Below are 21,190 nucleotides of genomic sequence, written 5' to 3' on the forward strand. Positions count from 1 at the left end.
AATCAGAAAACAGTCGTATTCCAGCTGAATGCGCACAAAAACAGACAAAAATAGAAAAACACATCCAAACAGTGAAATCATTAGAAATTCAAACACTGAGGGTACATCAATATACCTTATAAGATGTTAACTTCATATTATAGGACAGTAGAAAAAAGATTAAAATACCCTCGATCAGCCTTAGTCCCTGATACACATACGGAAAAATCAGACTCCTGGCTTAATGCCTTTAGGAATTATTACAAAAAACACACCCTTTGACCTTTCCAAAGGTTGCACGGGTCTGAAACTCGGCACCCTAGATCAGCCTTAGTCCCTGATGCACATAAGGAAAAATCAGACTCCTGGCTTAATGCCTTTAGGAATTATTACAAAAAACACACCCGACGGCTGACCATTGACCTTTCCGAAGGTTGCACAGGTCTGAAACTCGGCACCCTAGATTAGCCTTCGTCCCTGATACACATACGGAAAAATCAGACTCCTGGCTTAATGCCTTTAGGAATTATAACAAAAAACACACCCGAACGGCTGACCATTGACCTTTTCCGAAAGTTGCACAGGTCTGAAACTCGGCAACCGGGATAAGCTTTAGTCCCTGATACACATACGGAAAAGTCAGACTCCTGACTCAATGCCTTTAGGAATTATTACAAAAAACACACCAGAGCGGCTGACCTTTGACCTTTCCGAAGGTTGCACTGGTCTGAAACTCGGCACCCTGGATCAGCCAGGAGTCCCTGATACACATACGGAGAAATCAGCATCCGGGCTCATTGCCTTTACGAATTATTGAAGAAAAGACAGTTTCCCACCTTTCTTACGTTTGAATTTTACAGACTGTGTTTTTGGCAGTTTTTTTTGGCCAGGGGGAAAAAAGCCCAAAGTCCTGTGTCCAAAAACTGATAATCAGGTCATGTCAGACTCTATACAGTCTTACCCTGGATTTCCACTGGACGCGGAACGGCCGTGGAACGGCCGCGGCGCGGTTCTGCTTCGTCCTCTCCCAAACGTCAATCCCCACCGGGCGCGTTACGGCAGCGGCGCGGAGCCTTTGGAGCCAGCGGTATTCACGGAAGATCGCGCGATAATCTCGAACGGACGCGAGATCCCGCGATAGACTGTGTGTATAAAGGAAACAACAACAACACAGCTTCTTTCATTTCTCCACTTCCATAATCAGTCTCTCGTCGTCCATTGTCTCCGAGACCCTCGGATCAAATGACTGTTGACCTGGGAGCACCGGTTATGACGTAACGTTGAGGTGAAGTTGTGACCTGCGTATTGTGTTTTATTTTGAAAGGGGGGCGGAAGTGTTTTACTTTGATACTGTGTCGGACTTCCTGTCTTGTGCGATCTGCTTCGTTGAAATTTACGAGGTTCAGCAGCGGCAACGGAAAAAATAGAACTGATTCCTATCGATAGCGCTGCGGCGTGGCGAGCCGCTTCTGGGCCGCTGCTGATCCGCGCCGCAGCGCGGCCGGTGGGAATGCTCACATTGATTAGAATGGAAGCTATTTGCAACGGCTACCGCGCCGCGGCCGTTCCGCGTCCAGTGGAAATCCAGGGTTAGACTCTTTGGCCAGAGTGGAAGTTTTGGAGGAACTACATTTCTACAGGTCGCAGGAGTGTGAATATTTCATATGACGTTTGGGGTCCCAAGACGAGCGGAACGACGAGGGTACATAAGTATATCTTATAAGATGTTAACTTTATTTGTGAGGTTTATGTTATGGGACAGTAGAAAAATGAAAAAAAAATCAGAAAATAGTCGTATTCCAGCTGAATGTGCACAAAAACAGACAAAAATAGAAAAACACATTCAAACAGTGAAATCATTGCAAAATCAAACACTGAAGGTATATAACTATATCTTATAAGATTTTAACTTTATTTGTGAGGTTTATGTTATGGGACAGTAGAAAAATGAAAAAAATCAGAAAACAACCGTATCCCTGCTGAATGCACACAAAAACAGAGACAAATAGAAAAACACATCCAAACAGTGAAATCATTGCAAAATCAAACACTGAAGGTATATAACTATATCTTATAAGATGTTAACTTTATTTGTGAGGTTTATGTTATGGGACAGTAGAAAAATGACAAAAAATCAGAAAACAGTCGTATCCCTGCTGAATGCACACAAAAACAGAGACAAATAGAAAAACACATCCAAACAGTGAAATCATTGCAAAATCAAACACTGAAGGTATATAACTATATCTTATAAGATGTTAACTTTATTTGTGAGGTTTATGTTATGGGACAGTAGAAAAATGACAAAAAATCAGAAAACAGTCGTATTCCAGCTGAATGCGCACAAAAACAGACAAAAATAGAAAAACACATCCAAACAGTGAAATCATTATAAATTCAAACACTGAAGGTACATCAATATACCTTATAAGATGTTAACTTCATATTATAGGACAGTAGAAAAAAGATTAAAATACCCTCGATCAGCCTTAGTCCCTGATACACATACGGAAAAATCAGACTCCTGGCTTAATGCCTTTAGGAATTATTACAAAAAACACACCCTTTGACCTTTCCAAAGGTTGCACGGGTCTGAAACTCGCCACTCTAGATCAGCCTTAGTCCCTGATGCACATAAGGAAAAATCAGACTCCTGGCTTAATGCCTTTAGGAATTATTACAAAAAACACACCTAAACATCGTGTGATTGCGCTGTAGGAGACAGCATTTCCAGTCGCTCCGCAACACTTTCTTCTTTTCTACACTTTTACCTCTTTTTTACTCTTTTAAACTTCTTTGTGAAGGATTTAACATGTATCCCATGGATACACTAAACTTTAAAACACACACAGGAGCCAGCTCTCTCACTTATTCTCGAGAGAAGTTACTGGCTCTCAGGAGGACAACAGACGGACAGAGGCACAACATCCCAGCGGAGCTGCGGAGGAGCTACCGGGGCTGTAAGGCTGGGGCCAAGCTAAAGGCTAGGCTAGCGGAGAACCGGAGGCGCTTCAAACCATCGCTTCCCTCCGTGATTATGGGGAACGTCAATTCGCTGCCGAATAAGATGGACGAGCTGGCCGCTTTGGAGAACCAGCAGATCTACCGGGAGTGCAGCTTGTTCATCCTGACGGAGACATGGCTAACCGACAGCATACCGGATGCTAACGTGGACCTGCGGGGATTTACTGCGATGAAAGCCGACAGGAACGCGGAGGCATGGGGCAAATGCAGAGGTGGGGGGCTCATCATTTATGTGAACAACCGTTGGTGTAACCCCGGCCATGACACCGTGAAGGCGGCTTTGTGTGACCCGAATCTGGAGCTGCTTGCCGTTAGCCTGCGGCCTTACTATCTGCCGAGGGAGTTCAGTCACGTGATCGCCCTGTGTGTTTACATTCCTCCGGAGGTCAAGGCGCAGGCTAAAGCAGACGCTGCTTGTGATGAGATTCTTAAAGTCACAGCACGGCTGCAGAGGCAACATCCTGAAGCCTTCATAATTATTTCTGGAGACTTCAATAATGTCACCCTGGACTCTACCCTGGCTGCTTTTAACCAGGTTGTCAACTGCCCCACCAGGAAGAATAGGATGATTGACTTACTGTATACCAACGTTAAGGAAGCATACAGAGTCACCGCCCTTCCCCCACTGGGAAAGTCAGACCACAACCTGGTGTACATACAGCCCCAATACACCCCCCTGGTCAAAAGGCAGGCTGTCACCACTCGCTCCATCAGGAGATGGACTCCTGAAGCTGAGGAGGCACTGAGAGACTGCTTTGATACCACAGACTGGGATGTGTTGCTGGGTGAGCATGTTGAGGACATTGAGGGGATGACTCACTGTCTCACAGACTATCTTAACTTCTGTGCAGACGTGGTCGCCCCCACCAATCCTAATAACAAACCATGGGTAACACAGGAAGTCAAGGTTGTCCTCAACAAGAAGAAGAAGGCCTTCAGGACTAATGACAGAGAGGAGATGAAAGCAGCACAGCGGGAGGTGAAAGTCTGCCTGAGGGAGGCAAAGGATTCCTACAGGAGGAAAGTGGAGCAGAAACTTAGGGATAACAACATGAGGGAGGTCTGGAAAGGTGTCAAAACCATCACAGGCCACAAAGCCAAATCCAGCACAGAGGGGGGAGGAGTGGAGAGGGCAAACAATCTGAATACCTTCTTCAATAGATTCAGCCACTCCACCCCACTTCCCACCTTCACTGCGGCCCTCACTGAAGCCTGCTCCCCTCCCCCTCCTGCGACCACAGCCACCCCCCAACCTGCCCCCCCACTCCCACCTCTCTCTGACACCAGCCATCCTCCCCCCCTTCCCTCCTCTCAGTCACCTCCCCTGCTTCACAGCTGATCAGGTGAGGGGAGAACTGAGGAAGCTCCGTCCCCGGAAAGCAGCAGGACCAGACCAGCTGTGTCCACGGCTCCTCAAAACCTGTGCTGCGGAACTCGGGGAGCCACTCCAACGGGTCTTCAACCTGAGCCTACAACTTGGGAGAGTGCCCACCCTCTGGAAGACATCATGCATCGTTCCAGTTCCAAAGAAGAACCGGGCCTAGCGAGCAGAATGACTTCAGACCGGTGGCACTCACTTCACATCTGATGAAGACTCGGGAGCGGCTCTTCCTCAACCTCCTCAGGCCTCAGGTACAGCACGCTGAGGACACTCTACAGTTTGCCTATCGGGCAGAGGTCAGTGTAGATGATGCCATCCTCTACCTCCTACACCGAGCCCACTCGCATCTGGACAAGGGAAGTGGCACAGTCAGGATCCTCTTTTTGGACTTTTCAAGTGCCTTCAACACCATCCAGCCCCTTGTACTAAAAGAAAAACTCACCAGAATGCGAGTGGATCCCTGCCTGGTTGCTTGGATTTCCAGCTACCTCACAGACAGACCCCAGTATGTCAGGCTGAAGGACGATGTTGCTGACACGGTGGTCAGCAACATCGGAGCTCCTCAGGGGACTGTGCTGTCTCCCATCCTCTTCACTCTGTACACTGCAGACTTCTGCTACAACTCTGAGACGTGTCACATCCAGAAGTTTGCAGACGACACGGCCATCATGGGGTGTATCAGAGACAATGAAGAGGAAGAGGAATATAGGAGCCTGGTGAGGAACTTTGTTGTCTGGTGCCACATTAATAACCTGCAGCTCAACACCTCAAAGACCAAGGAACTGGTCATCGACTTCAGGAGGGACAGACCCAGTTCGAGACCAGTTCTAATAGGAGCAGAGGAGGTGGAGGTCGTTCAGACCTACAAATACCTTGGGCTGTGGCTGGACAACAAGCTGGACTGGACAAGCAACTCAAGGCATCTGTACAAGAAGGCCCAGAGCAGGTTGTACTTCCTGAGGAGGCTACGATCTTTCAACATCTGCAAGAAGCTCCTGTGGATGTTCTACCAGGCTGTGGTTGCCAGTGTTCTCTCCTACGCTGTGGTTTGCTGGGGCGGGAGCACAACTAAGGCAGACTTCCACAGACTGGAAAAACTGATCAGGCGGGCCGGCTCAGTGGTAGGAATGAGGCTGGACCCTCTGGTGACAGTGGCAGAGAGAAAAACTGTGGACAAACTGCTGAGCATCCTGGACAATGCCAGCCACCCTCTGCACACTGTCATCAGCAGCCAGAGGAGCCACAGAAGCCTCAGCAACAGGCTGCTCCTCCCAAAGTACAGGACCAACAGGCTGGGGGACTCGTTTGTCCCCCGGGCCATCAAACTGTACAACTCCTCACTGGGGGGGAGGAGGGCAAACAAAACAATCAGTACGAACTAAACAAACCACAACAATAACATAATAACATGTGCAATAAAACCATGAAGACATGTGCAATAAAACCCTGGGCATTACGGGGTAACTGTAGGTGTGTGTGTACCTATGTGTATGTATGTATATATATATATATATATATATATGTATATATGTATATGTGTGTGTATGTGTATATGTATGTATGTATGTGTATATGTATGTATGCATATATATGTATATGTGTATGTATATGTATGTATGTGTGCGTATTTATGCATGTATATATGTATGTATGTGTATATATATATATACATGTGTTGTGTGTATGTAGGTATACATACATATATATAGCATGGATCACTTTCATTTTTATATATAGCATGGGTCACTTTCATTTTTATATTTTTATTCTTATCTTATTTTATTCTATTCTCTATTTTTAACAGTGCTGTGTGTGGATGCTGGAGCTGTTAATTTCCCCGAGGGAACCTCCCAAAGGAATTAATAAAGTCGTCTGTCTGTCTGTCTGTCTGTCTAAACGGCTGACCTTTGACCTTTCCGAAGGTTACACAGGTCTGAAACTCGGCACCCTAGATTAGCCTTAGTCCCTGATACACATACGGAAAAATCAGACTCCTGGCTCAATGCCTTTAGGAATTATTACAAAAAACACACCCGAACGGCTGACCTTTGAGCTTTCCAAAGATTGCACGGGTCTGAAACTCGGCAACCGGGATAAGCTTAAGTCCCTGATACACATACGGAAAAATCAGACTCCTGACTCAATGCCTTTAGGAATTATTACAAAAAACACACCCGAACGGCTGACCATTGACCTTTCCAAAGGTTGCACGGGTCTGAAACTCGGCACCCTGGATTAGCCTTAGTCCCTGATACACATACTCACTTTTTGCAAAATCAAACAGTGAGTGTACAGAACTAAATCTTTTAATATGTTAACTTCATTTGTGAGGTTTATGTTATGGGATAGCAGAAAAATGAAAAAAATTCGGAAACAGCCTTATCTCAGCTGAATGCGCACACAAACAGACACCAATAGAAAAACACATCCCAACAGTGGAATCATTGCAAATTCAAACAGTGAGTGTACAGAACTAAATCTTTTAAGAGGTGAAATTCCTTTGTGAGGTTTATATTATGGGAAAGTAGAAAAATGAAAAAAAATCCGGAAACAGCCTTATCTCAGCTGAATGCGCACACAAACAGACACCAATAGAAAAACAAATCCAAACAGTGAAATCATTGCAAAATCAAACACTGAGGGTACAGAACTAAATATTTTAAGCTGTTAACTTCATTTGTGAGGTTTATATTATGGGACAGTAGAAAAATGAAAAAAATCCGAAAACAGCCTTATCTCAGCTCAATGGGGCACAAACAGACACTTATAGAAAAACACATCCCAACAGTGAAATCATTGCAAAATCAGACAGTGAGTGTACAGAACTAAATCTTTTAAGATGTTAACTTCATGTGTGAGGTTTATGTTATGGGAAAGTAGAAAAATGAAAAAAATCCGGAAACAGCCTTATCTCAGCTGAATGCGCACACAAACAGACACCAATAGAAAAACAAATCCTAACAGTGAAATCATTGCAAAATCAAACACTGAGGGTACAGAACTAAATCTTTTAAGATGTTAACTTCATGTGTGAGGTTTATGTTATGGGAAAGTAGAAAAATGAAAAAAATTCGGAAACAGCCTTATCTCAGCTGAATGCGCACACAAACAGACACCAATAGAAAAACAAATCCTAACAGTGAAATCATTGCAAAATCAAACACTGAGGGTAAAGAAGTATATGTTATAAGATCTTAAGTTCATTTGTTAGGTTTATATTATGGGAAAGTAGAAAAATGAAAAAAATTCGGAAACAGCCTTATCTCAGCTGAATGCGCACACAAACAGACACCAATAGAAAAACACATCCCAACAGTGAAATCATTGCAAAATCAAACACTGAGGGTACAGAACTAAATATTTTAAGATGTTAACTTCATTTGTGAGGTTTATGTTATGGGAAAGTAGAAAAATTAAAAAAATCCGGAAACAGCCTTATCTCAGCTGAATGCGCACACAAACAGACACCAATAGAAAAACAAATCCTAACAGTGAAATCATTGCAAAATCAAACACTGAGGGTACAGAACTAAATCTTTTAAGATGTTAACTTCATTTGTGAGGTTTATGTTATGGGAAAGTAGAAAAATTAAAAAAATCCGGAAACAGCCTTATCTCAGCTGAATGCGCACACAAACAGACACCAATAGAAAAACAAATCCTAACAGTGAAATCATTGCAAAATCAAACACTGAGGGTACAGAACTAAATCTTTTAAGATGTTAACTTCATGTGTGAGGTTTATATTATGGGAAAGTAGAAAAATGAAAAAAAATCCGGAAACAGCCTTATCTCAGCTGAATGCGCACACAAACAGACACCAATAGAAAAACACATCCAAACAGTGAAATCTTTGCAAAATTAAACACTGAGGGTAAAGAAGTATATGTTATAAGATCTTAAGTTCATTTGTTAGGTTTATATTATGGGAAAGTAGAAAAATGAAAAAAATCCGAAAACAGCCTTATCTCAGCTGAATGCGCACACAAACAGACACCAATAGAAAAACAAATCCTAACAGTGAAATCATTGCAAAATCAAACACTGAGGGTACAGAACTAAATCTTTTAAGATGTTAACTTCATTTGTGAGGTTTATGTTATGGGAAAGTAGACAAATGAAAAAAATCCGGAAACAGCCTTATCTCAGCTGAATGCGCACACAAACAGACACCAATAGAAAAACAAATCCAAACAGTGAAATCATTGCAAAATCAAACACTGAGGGTACAGAACTAAATATTTTAAGATGTTAACTTCATTTGTGAGGTTTATATTATGGGACAGTAGAAAAATGAAAAAAATCCGAAAACAGCCTTATCTCAGCTCAATGGGGCACAAACAGACACTTATAGAAAAACACATCCCAACAGTGAAATCATTGCAAAATCAAACACTGAGGGTACATAACTAAATCTTTTAAGATGTTAACTTCATTTGTGAGGTTTATGTTATGGGAAAGTAGAAAAATTAAAAAAGTCCGGAAACAGCCTTATCTCAGCTGAATGCGCACACAAACAGACACCAATAGAAAAACACATCCAAACAGTGAAATCATTGCAAAATCAAACAGTGAGTGTACAGAACTAAATCTTTTAAGATGTTAACTTCATGTGTGAGGTTTATGTTATGGGAAAGTAGAAAAATGAAAAAAATTCGGAAACAGCCTTATCTCAGCTGAATGCGCACACAAACAGACACCAATAGAAAAACAAATCCTAACAGTGAAATCATTGCAAAATCAAACACTAGGGGTACAGAACTAAATATTTTAAGATGTTAACTTCATGTGTGAGGTTTATATTATGGGAAAGTAGAAAAATGAAAAAAAATCCGGAAACAGCCTTATCTCAGCTGAATGCGCACACAAACAGACACCAATAGAAAAACACATCCCAACAGTGAAATCATTGCAAAATTAAACATTGAGGGTAAAGAAGTATATGTTATAAGATCTTAAGTTCATTTGTTAGGTTTATATTATGGGAAAGTAGAAAAATGAAAAAAATCCGAAAACAGCCTTATCTCAGCTGAATGCGCACACAAACAGACACCAATAGAAAAACAAATCCTAACAGTGAAATCATTGCAAAATCAAACACTGAGGGTACAGAACTAAATCTTTTAAGATGTTAACTTCATTTGTGAGGTTTATGTTATAGGACAGCAGAAAAATGAAAAAAATCCGGAAACAGCCTTATCTCAGCTGAATGCGCACACAAACAGACAGCAATAGAAAAACAAATCCTAACAGTGAAATCATTGCAAAATCAAACACTGAGGGTACAGAACTAAATCTTTTAAGATGTTAACTTCATGTGTGAGGTTTATATTATGGGAAAGTAGAAAAATGAAAAAAAATCCGGAAACAGCCTTATCTCAGCTGAATGCGCACACAAACAGACACCAATAGAAAAACAAATCCTAACAGTGAAATCATTACAAAATCAAACACTGAGGGTAAAGAAGTATATGTTATAAGATCTTAAGTTCATTTGTTAGGTTTATATTATGGGAAAGTAGAAAAATGAAAAAAATCCGAAAACAGCCTTATCTCAGCTGAATGCGCACACAAACAGACACCAATAGAAAAACACATCCCAACAGTGAAATCATTGCAAAATCAAACACTGAGGGTACAGAACTAAATATTTTAAGATGTTAACTTCATTTGTGAGGTTTATGTTATGGGAAAGTAGAAAAATTAAAAAAATCCGGAAACAGCCTTATCTCAGCTGAATGCGCACACAAACAGACACCAATAGAAAAACAAATCCTAACAGTGAAATCATTGCAAAATCAAACACTGAGGGTACAGAACTAAATCTTTTAAGATGTTAACTTCATGTGTGAGGTTTATATTATGGGAAAGTAGAAAAATGAAAAAAAATCCGGAAACAGCCTTATCTCAGCTGAATGCGCACACAAACAGACACCAATAGAAAAACACATCCAAACAGTGAAATCTTTGCAAAATTAAACACTGAGGGTAAAGAAGTATATGTTATAAGATCTTAAGTTCATTTGTTAGGTTTATATTATGGGAAAGTAGAAAAATGAAAAAAATCCGAAAACAGCCTTATCTCAGCTGAATGCGCACACAAACAGACACCAATAGAAAAACGAATCCAAACAGTGAAATCATTGCAAAATCAAACACTGAGGGTACAGAACTAAATATTTTAAGATGTTAACTTCATTTGTGAGGTTTATGTTATGGGAAAGTAGAAAAATTTAAAAAATCCGGAAACAGCCTTATCTCAGCTGAATGCGCACACAAACAGACACCAATAGAAAAACAAATCCAAACAGTGAAATCATTGCAAAATCAAACACTGAGGGTACAGAACTAAATCTTTTAAGATGTTAACTTCATTTGTGAGGTTTATGTTATGGGAAAGTAGAAAAATGAAAAAAATCCGGAAACAGCCTTATCTCAGCTGAATGCGCACACAAACAGACACCAATAGAAAAACACATCCAAACAGTGAAGTCTTTGCAAAATCAAACACTGAGGGTACAGAACTAAATCTTTTAAGATGGTAACCTCATTTGTGAGGTTTATGTTATGGGAAAGTAGAAAAATTAAAAAAATGCGGAAACAGCCTTATCTCAGCTGAATGCGCACACAAACAGACACCAATAGAAAAACACATCCAAACAGTGAAATCTTTGCAAAATCAAACACTGAGGGTACAGAACTAAATCTTTTAAGATGGTAACCTCATTTGTGAGGTTTATGTTATGGGAAAGTAGAAAAATTAAAAAAATGCGGAAACAGCCTTATCTCAGCTGAATGCGCACACAAACAGACACCAATAGAAAAACACATCCAAACAGTGAAATCTTTGCAAAATCAAACACTGAGGGTACAGAACTAAATCTTTTAAGATGTTAACCTCATTTGTGAGGTTTATGTTATGGGACAGCAGAAAAATAAAAAAAATCCGGAAACAGCCTTATCTCAGCTGAATGCGCACACAAACAGACGCCAATAGAAAAACACATCCAAACAGTGAAATCATTGCAAAATCAAACACTGAGAGTACAGAAGTATATCTTATAAGATGTACATTTCATTTGTTCAGTTAACTGTCATAATCAAACTTTAAAAAAATATTTCTACAATGTTTTTTTCAACAAATGTTGCTTTCACAGCACACATTATTGTTGTAATCATATCATTATTATTAATATTATTATTATTATTGCTGTTAATATTATTATTGTTATCATCACCATCATTATATTTATGTCATTAATACATTGACATTATATTAACATAAAAAAACAAAAACTCGCGCACTCATTCTATTGGGAACAATGACATGATGATGCTGAAGGGCCACCTTCAGCATTTGCTTCCGATTTTCATTAAGTTTCGATTCCACCTTACAAAAATGCACGTTTCGGCCAGTAGGGAGAAGTGCAAATTCAGGAATGGTTGCAATAGAATTCAGTCAGCATTCATATTTGAGATGGACTTTCTCCTATAGTCCAAAGTAGATATGGACATATAGGGGATCACTGGAAAAATAAGGAGCTGTAGTATGCAAAGCAGGTGACATATTTCATGGGAAATCATATTAGGCCACTAGAGGGCAGTGCAAAGTCACAAATTGTTGCAAAATAATTGTCAAAATCTTGACTTTTGAGCTTGATTTTCTCCAAAATTCTCAAACCAGGAAAATTCATCACAAATGCCCGATCACGATATGATAATATCAAAATTCTAAGATCATATCTTGTCTCATGTCATGATATAGCTATAGTCATGCCTTCCTCATCATAGTTCACATTCCATTTGTCAGAGATAAAATATGAATCCATAACCCATTTTGAGAGGCAGGTTCTCATAAGGTTGGGAAGTGTCAACTATTTGGGTTGCCACTGATGGGTAGACTCCCCTGTTTAAATGTTGGAGTTTAAGTATTTCGGGCAACACCATGTTAGTTTTTGAAACCAGAAACAACCATAGTTATAAGGAAGGGATGGATACTGATAGCTTGTCCACTACAAATCCACCTATAACTGCAACTTTGCAAACATGAAATGCAGAGCTGTCAATCACACACGGTGGGACTGACAGCTCTGCATTTAAATGTAAAATTAAATTTACATTGTGGACATGCAGCTCTACTGAAGAGGAACTAAGACCATAAACCCTTTAGAACAATGTATGCAGGGCACCAGACTAACTTTTTACTAGGAGCACAGTAGCCCCCCCTATAACTGAATGTTTTAGGAGAGCAAGCAGAACATTTAGGGGCGCACACCTTAAACATTTCCTCTCATTTTCACTGTATTACTGATCAATACTTCGATAATAATTGAATAAATTGCAATGTGCTGTTTAGAATTCCCAGTGAATTTTTATTGTGCACTTGTTTGTTAAAGAATAAGATCACATAAGAGACATTAAGTGTACATAAAATACCATCACTGTCACTACAGTACAATTATTAACTAGAAGTGGCCCGGTACTGTCCAGTACACAGAACCGGCACTTTTATTTGTGTACTGGCACATTTCACAAGATGCCGGTAATCTCTTATCAGTCCACTTGATTATGGTCCAGAGCAATCATGTCTCAGGGTACACTATGTGACGTTCACCTGTTCTCGCAAAAGTCAAGTGTTTATTCCTTGAGTTTGGAGTTTTTATTTTCTATCTAATCTCTATCTGGAAGACGACCGCTGTGGCGACCATCATCATGCTTCAAGAGCATGAGTTAGCTCATCCACACACTCATACTTTCTGATATAATAAAAATAAACATGGAGCTGGCAAGTTGAGGCTTGAAAATATCAGAGGACGATGCACAGAAGGGATTAAGCTGGGATATTGCCCGGTATCCTGGACTCTTGCTCAAAAATTAATAAATTGATAAAGTTGAACCTGAATTTTCCTTAACACTAAAACAAGGCCAGACCAAAAGTTTCACTCCCAGGGCTGGAGTATGCCAGGTGTAATATTATTAGATATTAATGTAGATGTTATGCAAGAATTTGATGATGCACAAGCCTGTTTTCTTTGTGTATTACCTTAATGACTCTGTCCTGGCAGTGCTGGATGATCTTACACAGCTCCTCTGTACCCTGAGACTCGAGACTCTGATGAAGGATCTGCTCAAACATCTAGTAAAACACAATTTGTAGTTTTGTACCTAACTTTGTGGCATACATGCATGTAACACCAGACAAACTGACTCATATAGCAATATCCCATGAAATAATGTGATAATGTACTACACCCAGTTCCACAGTCTGTATTGTGGCATGTTTAACTGTTTAACTGTCAACTGAGTCAATTTATGAGCTGGAATAAAATGATATCAAAGTTTAGTTGGGGTGGCAAAAGACCCACGATAAGACTGGAAACTCTCCAGCTGCCAAAAGAAGAAGGAGGGATGAGACTTCCAAAATTAAAGGAATACTACCATGCGGACCAATTGAGATATATTGTAGGTTGGTGCAAACCAGACACAGTGAAATGAAATAGAAAAAGAGTTTGGAGAAAACCCAGTACAGAATATAATTGGGGATAAAGAAACATACAAGAAGATTCAAAACCAAATAGACACAATCACGATGTTCACATACAAAATATGGTTCAGCATAATAAAAAAATATAAGATACAGAAAGACACTAATTTATTGAATATGATAGCAATTTTACACCGACTAGGTACGATATAGGATTTAAACAGTGGACAACCAAGGGAATGGTGTGTTTTGGTGAAAGATGGACAGCTTGAGAGAGACAACTATATGAAAGAGATCAGGATGGACCCCTCCTGAGAAGTGAATAGTGTGATCCAGATCATCATAATCAACGCATACAAAGAAACCACAATTAGAATTATATTGGGACTATATAAAAAAATGCTACAAAATACATTAAAAAAAAGATGGGAATCAGGATTTAACATAAAACTTAGTGATGAAGATTGGCTAAGATTGGTATAATCTGCCAGACATTAGCCTCCTGTATGAAACAAAGTGATTTTGAAGCAGAAACATATTTAGGTTACAAGGTCAGAGCTGCAGTGACTTCCTGACAAGTACAAATGAGCATTTCATGGGTTGTACTGGCAACAGATATGACAAATGTTGGGTGACTGGGAGATTTTTTTTTAATCAGTCTTGAATATGTCAAAGATTACCCACAATATTAACTTTGAAGCATTGTTAGTTTTGTGTAGCATCAGATAAAACATGTACTCCCTCCCCTCTTCATTTGAAAAGAGGACATTTGTAATATGGAAATGATTGAATATTTGGTGGTTTTGAGGAGGACTGATGCAGGACAAAAGTATTAATCTTTTATGACAACAATTCTTGGGAGTGAACATTCCTGCCATATACTCAAGTGTATGGTGAAAACAATGTTCAGTGTTCTATTGATCTATTAATAAAATGTTTTCATTTGAATTCCAATTTGCCAAGAGACCTTCTTACAAGAAAGTGTGCCATATGCACTAACACAGTGGAAATTAATCATAATGAAGCCTGAGGGTTAAGGAAACAGTTTGTCATCAACTAAATACTGTAGGTGTCCAAAGCCTGAGGGTCAACCTCTTTCCCCGGATGAAGCAGAATCCAGTCACGTTAACTGTGCGTTGTAAGAATGGAAAAGACTGTCATAAAAAAAATAATAATAATTACAACACCCACACTATATCAACATTCAGAGTGGACCTAATTTTTAAGAATAGAGGGATATATTTAGTGTATAGCCTACTTGTTAAATAGACAGGATACCTGCAGCAGCAGCACCAGCGAAGCTCTCTGAACAGATCAGCAATGTGACCCACAGTCCTCACAACCGAAGACGCAGCCGAAACACAGCAAGCGGTTCCGCGAAAACGGGAGCTTTGCAGCTGCGGGTCCGGGTGAGAGGACATCGGTTCTCACAGTGGAAATGTTCAGACAGAAAGTCTGGCTCCCGTGTAACGTCGCAGACAACACCATCTCAGAGATAGGATACTGACTGCATTTAAACACTAAACTTTCGCAAAAAACAGCAAAGCGAAAAAGAAAAAAAAGAGCATGGAACATTTACATGTGCATATATCATTATTAACTATATTTCGATTAATGCGTGTGTGTTTAAATACATGTGTATGTATGTATTTTCAATGAGTGAAAAGACGTAGTTACTGTAATTAACGAACACATTTTAGCAATGGCCTGCTGTTTAGCTCATTATAATATGTAAAATTTCACTTACCTCTACATTTTTGAGCATCTTCCTGTGACATGTCAATAGCCTCCCTCTACCACCAACTTCCCCAGTAATTCCATGGTCAGCGACTGATGCTGCAACTCCATTACATGTTCATCCACCTGCTGAGCAGACACTAACCTGTTCACCTTTTGGATATTAATCCGCTGCTGCTGTGGTGGGGAACTACGTTGCGTTGGAGTGTGATGATGGTCGATAATTATCTTAAAGCTACAGTAGTAGTTGAAATAAACTGCCCCTTTGTTTCACCATACATGCATGGCAGAAATGTTCGCTTCCAAGATTTTTTGTAATAAAAACATTACAGATTAAATCCTCTGCATTCTTTGTGCTTTTGGATTTTTTTTTGAGGATATCTTACACCAAATTGCTTCAAATTTGGCCTAGGTGAAGTTATTTTCCACTGTCAGGGAATATCAACATTTTTCATTATCATATAACACACTATTCAATCAATATCTGAAGCTAAAATGATGTGGGTGTATTTTAGGGATATCATAGTATGGTGTGAATGTGGGTTTAGGAATAAATGTGTGTGTGTGTGTGTGTGTGTGTGTGTGTGTGTGTGTGTTGTGTGTCTGTGTGTCTGTGTGTATGTGCAACTCCAGGCACTTCTTGTTCTCACATCAAGTTCAAATCGACATGATACACAGGCACCTACACCTACAAAGAGGCTCATACACACATTCACTCCTTTGAGTAGAAAAAACCAAACAGGCATCTTGAGGGACTTCAAAGACTTGCCCTCTACGTGAACCCAAACAAAAGTCTGGTTTTGTTTACACAGGTGCAATTACAGGTAAACACAATGTTTCACTTTGTTTGGGGCTCAATTCATCCTGACTGTCAAAGACACAGTCTCAGACGCTGAAGACCTCGACCTCATCAACATCAGTCACAATGTACTGGAAAAGAAAAAGGTTAAATAATTTATCAAAACTAACCCTAACCCTATCATATTATAGTGATTACATGTAAAATAATTACATCAAATCAAACATAAGCTAGATGTTTTGTATGACCTGTGTGATCATCCGTTTTTGATGAAGTTTAAAATCGATAATTTGTATTAGTAGTGTATGATTTCACTTTCACTGAACTCAGTACCACTTATACTTCATATACTAGTAGTATGGAGTACTTTTACTGTATACGTTTTGGAGGAATATAGGGTCAAAGTTCACTTTTTGAAACAAACAATAGGGTAACATTTTTTGATGAAGTATAAAATTCTTATTTTTTATCAGTAGTTTATGATTTTACTTTCACTGGACGTATTCAGCTGAGGTAAGGCTGTTTTCGGATTTTTTTCTTTTTTCTACTGTCCCATAATATAAACCTCACTAATGAAGTTAACATCATATAAGATATACTTCTGTACCCTCAGTGTTTGATTTTGCAATGATTTCACTGTTGGGATGTGTTTTTCTATTGGTGTCTGTTTGTGTGCACATCCAGCCGAGATAAGGCTGTTTTCGGATTTTTTTTTTTAGTATTCTTTTTTCTACTGTCCACGGTACTGTGCAAAGGTTTTAGGCAGTCGTGAAAAAAATGCTTTAAACAAAGAAATGCTTTCAAAAATGGAAGGGTTAATCATTTATTTTCATCAATCAACAAAATGCAGTGAATAAACAAAAGAGAAATCTAGATAGATAGATATTCATCTCACAGAGAAATTCACAGTTCAGCAGCTCCAGAATATGTTACACGATAGAAACATAAGAGGCATGCAAGTCTATGTACAGTCTAAATATAAACTGAAACATATGTATAAAAAGGAAAAAAGAAAAAATATATAAAAAATATAAAGGCGTTAAAAAGAATGAGATGTACATGTGTGCTTGCGTGTATGTGTCATGTATGATGCAGGTTGAAGAGTCTGATGGCATGGGGGAGGAATGATCTCCTCAGTCTTTCTGTGGAGCAGGACATTGACAGCAGTCTGTCACTGAAGCTGCTCCTCTGTCTGTGTATGGTGCTGTGTAGTGGATGGTGTGGATTGTCTATGATGGACAGGAGCCTGTTGAGTGTACGTCGCTCAGCTATGGATGTCAGACTGTCCAGTTCTGTGCCTACAACAGAGCCTGCCTTCCTTATTAGTTTGTCCAGGCGTGAAGCGTCCTTCTTCTTTAGGCTGCCCTCCCAGCACACCACTGTGTACAGGAGGGCACTCGCTACCACAGACTGGTAGAAGGTCTGTAGCAGCTTCCTGCAGACGTTGAAATGCCAGCCTTCTAAGGAAGTACAGACGACTCTGTCCTTTCCTGCACAGAGCATCTGTGTTGGTGGTCCAGTCCAGCCTGTCATCCAGCTGTACTGTACCAGCTGTACATCCAGCTAAATCACCCTTTGTGAGGTTTATGTTATGGGACAGTAGAAAAATGAAAAAAATCAGAAAACAGCTGTATCCCTGCTGAATGCGCACAAAAACAGAGACAAATAGAAAAACACATCCAAACAGTGAAATCATTGCAAAATCAAACACTGAGGGTACCGAAGAATAGCTTATAAGATTTTAACTTTATTTGTGAGGTTTATGTTATGGGACAGTAGAAAAATGAAAAAAATCCGAAAACAGCCGTATCCCTGCTGAATGCGCACATAAACAGACACAAATAGAAAAACACATCCAAACAGTGAAATCATTATAAATTCAAACACTGAGGGTACATCAATATACCTTATAAGATGTTAACTTCATATTATAGGACAGTAGAAAAAAGATTAAAATACCCTCGATCAGCCTTAGTCCCTGATACACATACGGAAAAATCAGACTCCTGGCTTAATGCCTTTAGGAATTATTACAAAAAACACACCCTTTGACCTTTCCAAAGGTTGCACGGGTCTGAAACTCGGCACCCTAGATCAGCCTTAGTCCCTGATACACATAAGGAAAAATCAGACTCCTGGCTTAATGCCTTTAGAAATTATTACAAAAAACACACCTAAACGGCTGACCTTTGACCTTTCCGAAAGTTACACAGGTCTGAAACTCGGCACCCTAGATTAGCCTTAGTCCCTGATACACATACGGAAAAGTAAGACTCCTGGCTCAATGCCTTTAGGAATTATTACAAAAAACACACCCGAACGGCTGACCATTGACCTTTCCGAAGGTTGCACAGGTCTGAAACTCGGCACCCTGGATCAGCCTTAGTCCCTGATACACATACGGAAAAATCAGACTCCTGGCTCAATGCCTTTAGGAATTATTACAAAAAACACACCCGAACGGCTGACCATTGACCTTTCCGAAGGTTGCACAGGTCTGAAACTCGGCACCCTGGATCAGCCTTAGTCCCTGATACACATACGGAAAAATCAGACTCCTGGCTCAATGCCTTTAGGAATTATTACAAAAAACACACCCGAACGGATGACCTTTGACCTTTCCAAAGGTTGCACGGGTCTGAAACTCGACACCCTGGATTAGCCTTAGTCCCTGATACACATACGGAAAAATCAGACTCCTGGCTTAATGCCTTTAGGAATTATTACAAAAAACACACCAGAGCGGCTGACCTTTGACCTTTCCAAAGGTTGCACGGGTCTGAAACTCGGCACCCTGGATCAGCCAGGAGTCCCTGATACACATACGGAGAAATCAGCATCCGGGCTCATTGCCTTTACGAATTATTGAAGAAAAGACAGTTTCCCACCTTTCTTACGTTTGAATTTTACAGACTGTGTTTTTGGCAGTTTTTTTTGGCCAGGGGGAAAAAAGCCCAAAGTCCTGTGTCCAAAAACTGAAAATCAGGTCATGTCAGACTCTATACAGTCTTAGACTCTTTGGCCAGAGTGGAAGTTTTGGAGGAACTACATTTCTACAGGTCGCAGGAGTGTGAATATTTCATATGTCGTTTGGGGTCCCAAGACGAGCGGAACGACGAGGGTACATAAGTATATCTTATAAGATGTTAACTTTATTTGTGAGGTTTATGTTATGGGACAGTAGAAAAATGAAAAAAAAATCAGAAAACAGTCGTATTCCAGCTGAATGCGCACAAAAACAGACAAAAATAGAAAAACACATTCAAACAGTGAAATCATTGCAAAATCAAACACTGAAGGTATATAACTATATCTTATGAGATTTTAACTTTATTTGTGAGGTTGATGTTATGGGACAGTAGAAAAATGACAAAAAATCAGAAAACAGTCGTATCCCTGCTGAATGCACACAAAAACAGAGACAAAAATAGAAAAACACATTCAAACAGTGAAATCATTGCAAAATCAAACACTGAAGGTATAAAACTATATCTTATGAGATGTTAACTTTATTTGTGAGGTTGATGTTATGGGACAATAAAAAAATGAAAAAAATTAGAAAACAGCCGTATCCCTGCTGAATGCACACAAAAACAGAGACAAATAGAAAAACACATCCAAACAGTGAAATCATTGCAAAATCAAACACTGAAGGTATATAACTATATCTTATAAGATGTTAACTTTATTTGTGAGGTTTATGTTATGGGACAGTAGAAAAATGACAAAAAATCAGAAAACAGTCGTATTCCAGCTGAATGAGCACAAAAACAGACAAAAATAGAAAAACACATCCAAACAGTGAAATCATTATAAATTCAAACACTGAGGGTACATCAATATACCTTATAAGATGTTAACTTCATATTATAGGACAGTAGAAAAAAGATTAAAATACCCTCGATCAGCCTTAGTCCCTGATACACATACGGAAAAATCAGACTCCTGGCTTAATGCCTTTAGGAATTATTACAAAAAACACACCCTTTGACCTTTAAAAAGGTTGCACGGGTCTGAAACTCGGCACCCTAGATCAGCCTTAGTCCCTGATGCACATAAGGAAAAATCAGACTCCTGGCTTAATGCCTTTAGGAATTATTACAAAAAACACACCTAAACGGCTGACCTTTGACCTTTCCGAAAGTTACACAGGTCTGAAACTCGGCACCCTAGATAAGCCTTTGTCCCTGATACACATACGGAAAAATCAGACTCCTGGCTCAATGCCTTTAGGAATTATTACAAAAAACACACCCGAACGGCTGACCATTGACCTTTCCGAAGGTTGCACAGGTCTGAAACTCGGCACCCTGGATCAGCCTTAGTCCCTGATACACATACGGAAAAATCAGACTCCTGGCTCAATGCCTTTAGGAATTATTACAAAAAACACACCCGAACGGCTGACCTTTGACCTTTCCAAAGGTTGCACGGGTCTGAAACTCGGCACCCTGGATTAGCCTTAGTCTCTGATACACATACGGAAAAATCAGACTCCTGGCTTAATGCCTTTAGGAATTATTACAAAAAACACACCCGAACGGCTGACCATTGACCTTTTCCGAAAGTTGCACAGGTCTGAAACTTGGCAAACGGGATAAGCTTTAGTCCCTGATACACATACGGAAAAGTCAGACTCCTGACTCAATGCCTTTAGGAATTATTACAAAAAACACACCAGAGCGGCTGACCTTTGACCTTTCCAAAGGTTGCACGGGTCTGAAACTCGGCACCCTGGATCAGCCAGGAGTCCCTGATACACATACGGAGAAATCAGCATCCGGGC

Source organism: Solea solea, chromosome 4 (assembly GCF_958295425.1).
Source record: "Solea solea chromosome 4, fSolSol10.1, whole genome shotgun sequence".
Lineage (NCBI taxonomy): Eukaryota > Metazoa > Chordata > Actinopteri > Pleuronectiformes > Soleidae > Solea > Solea solea.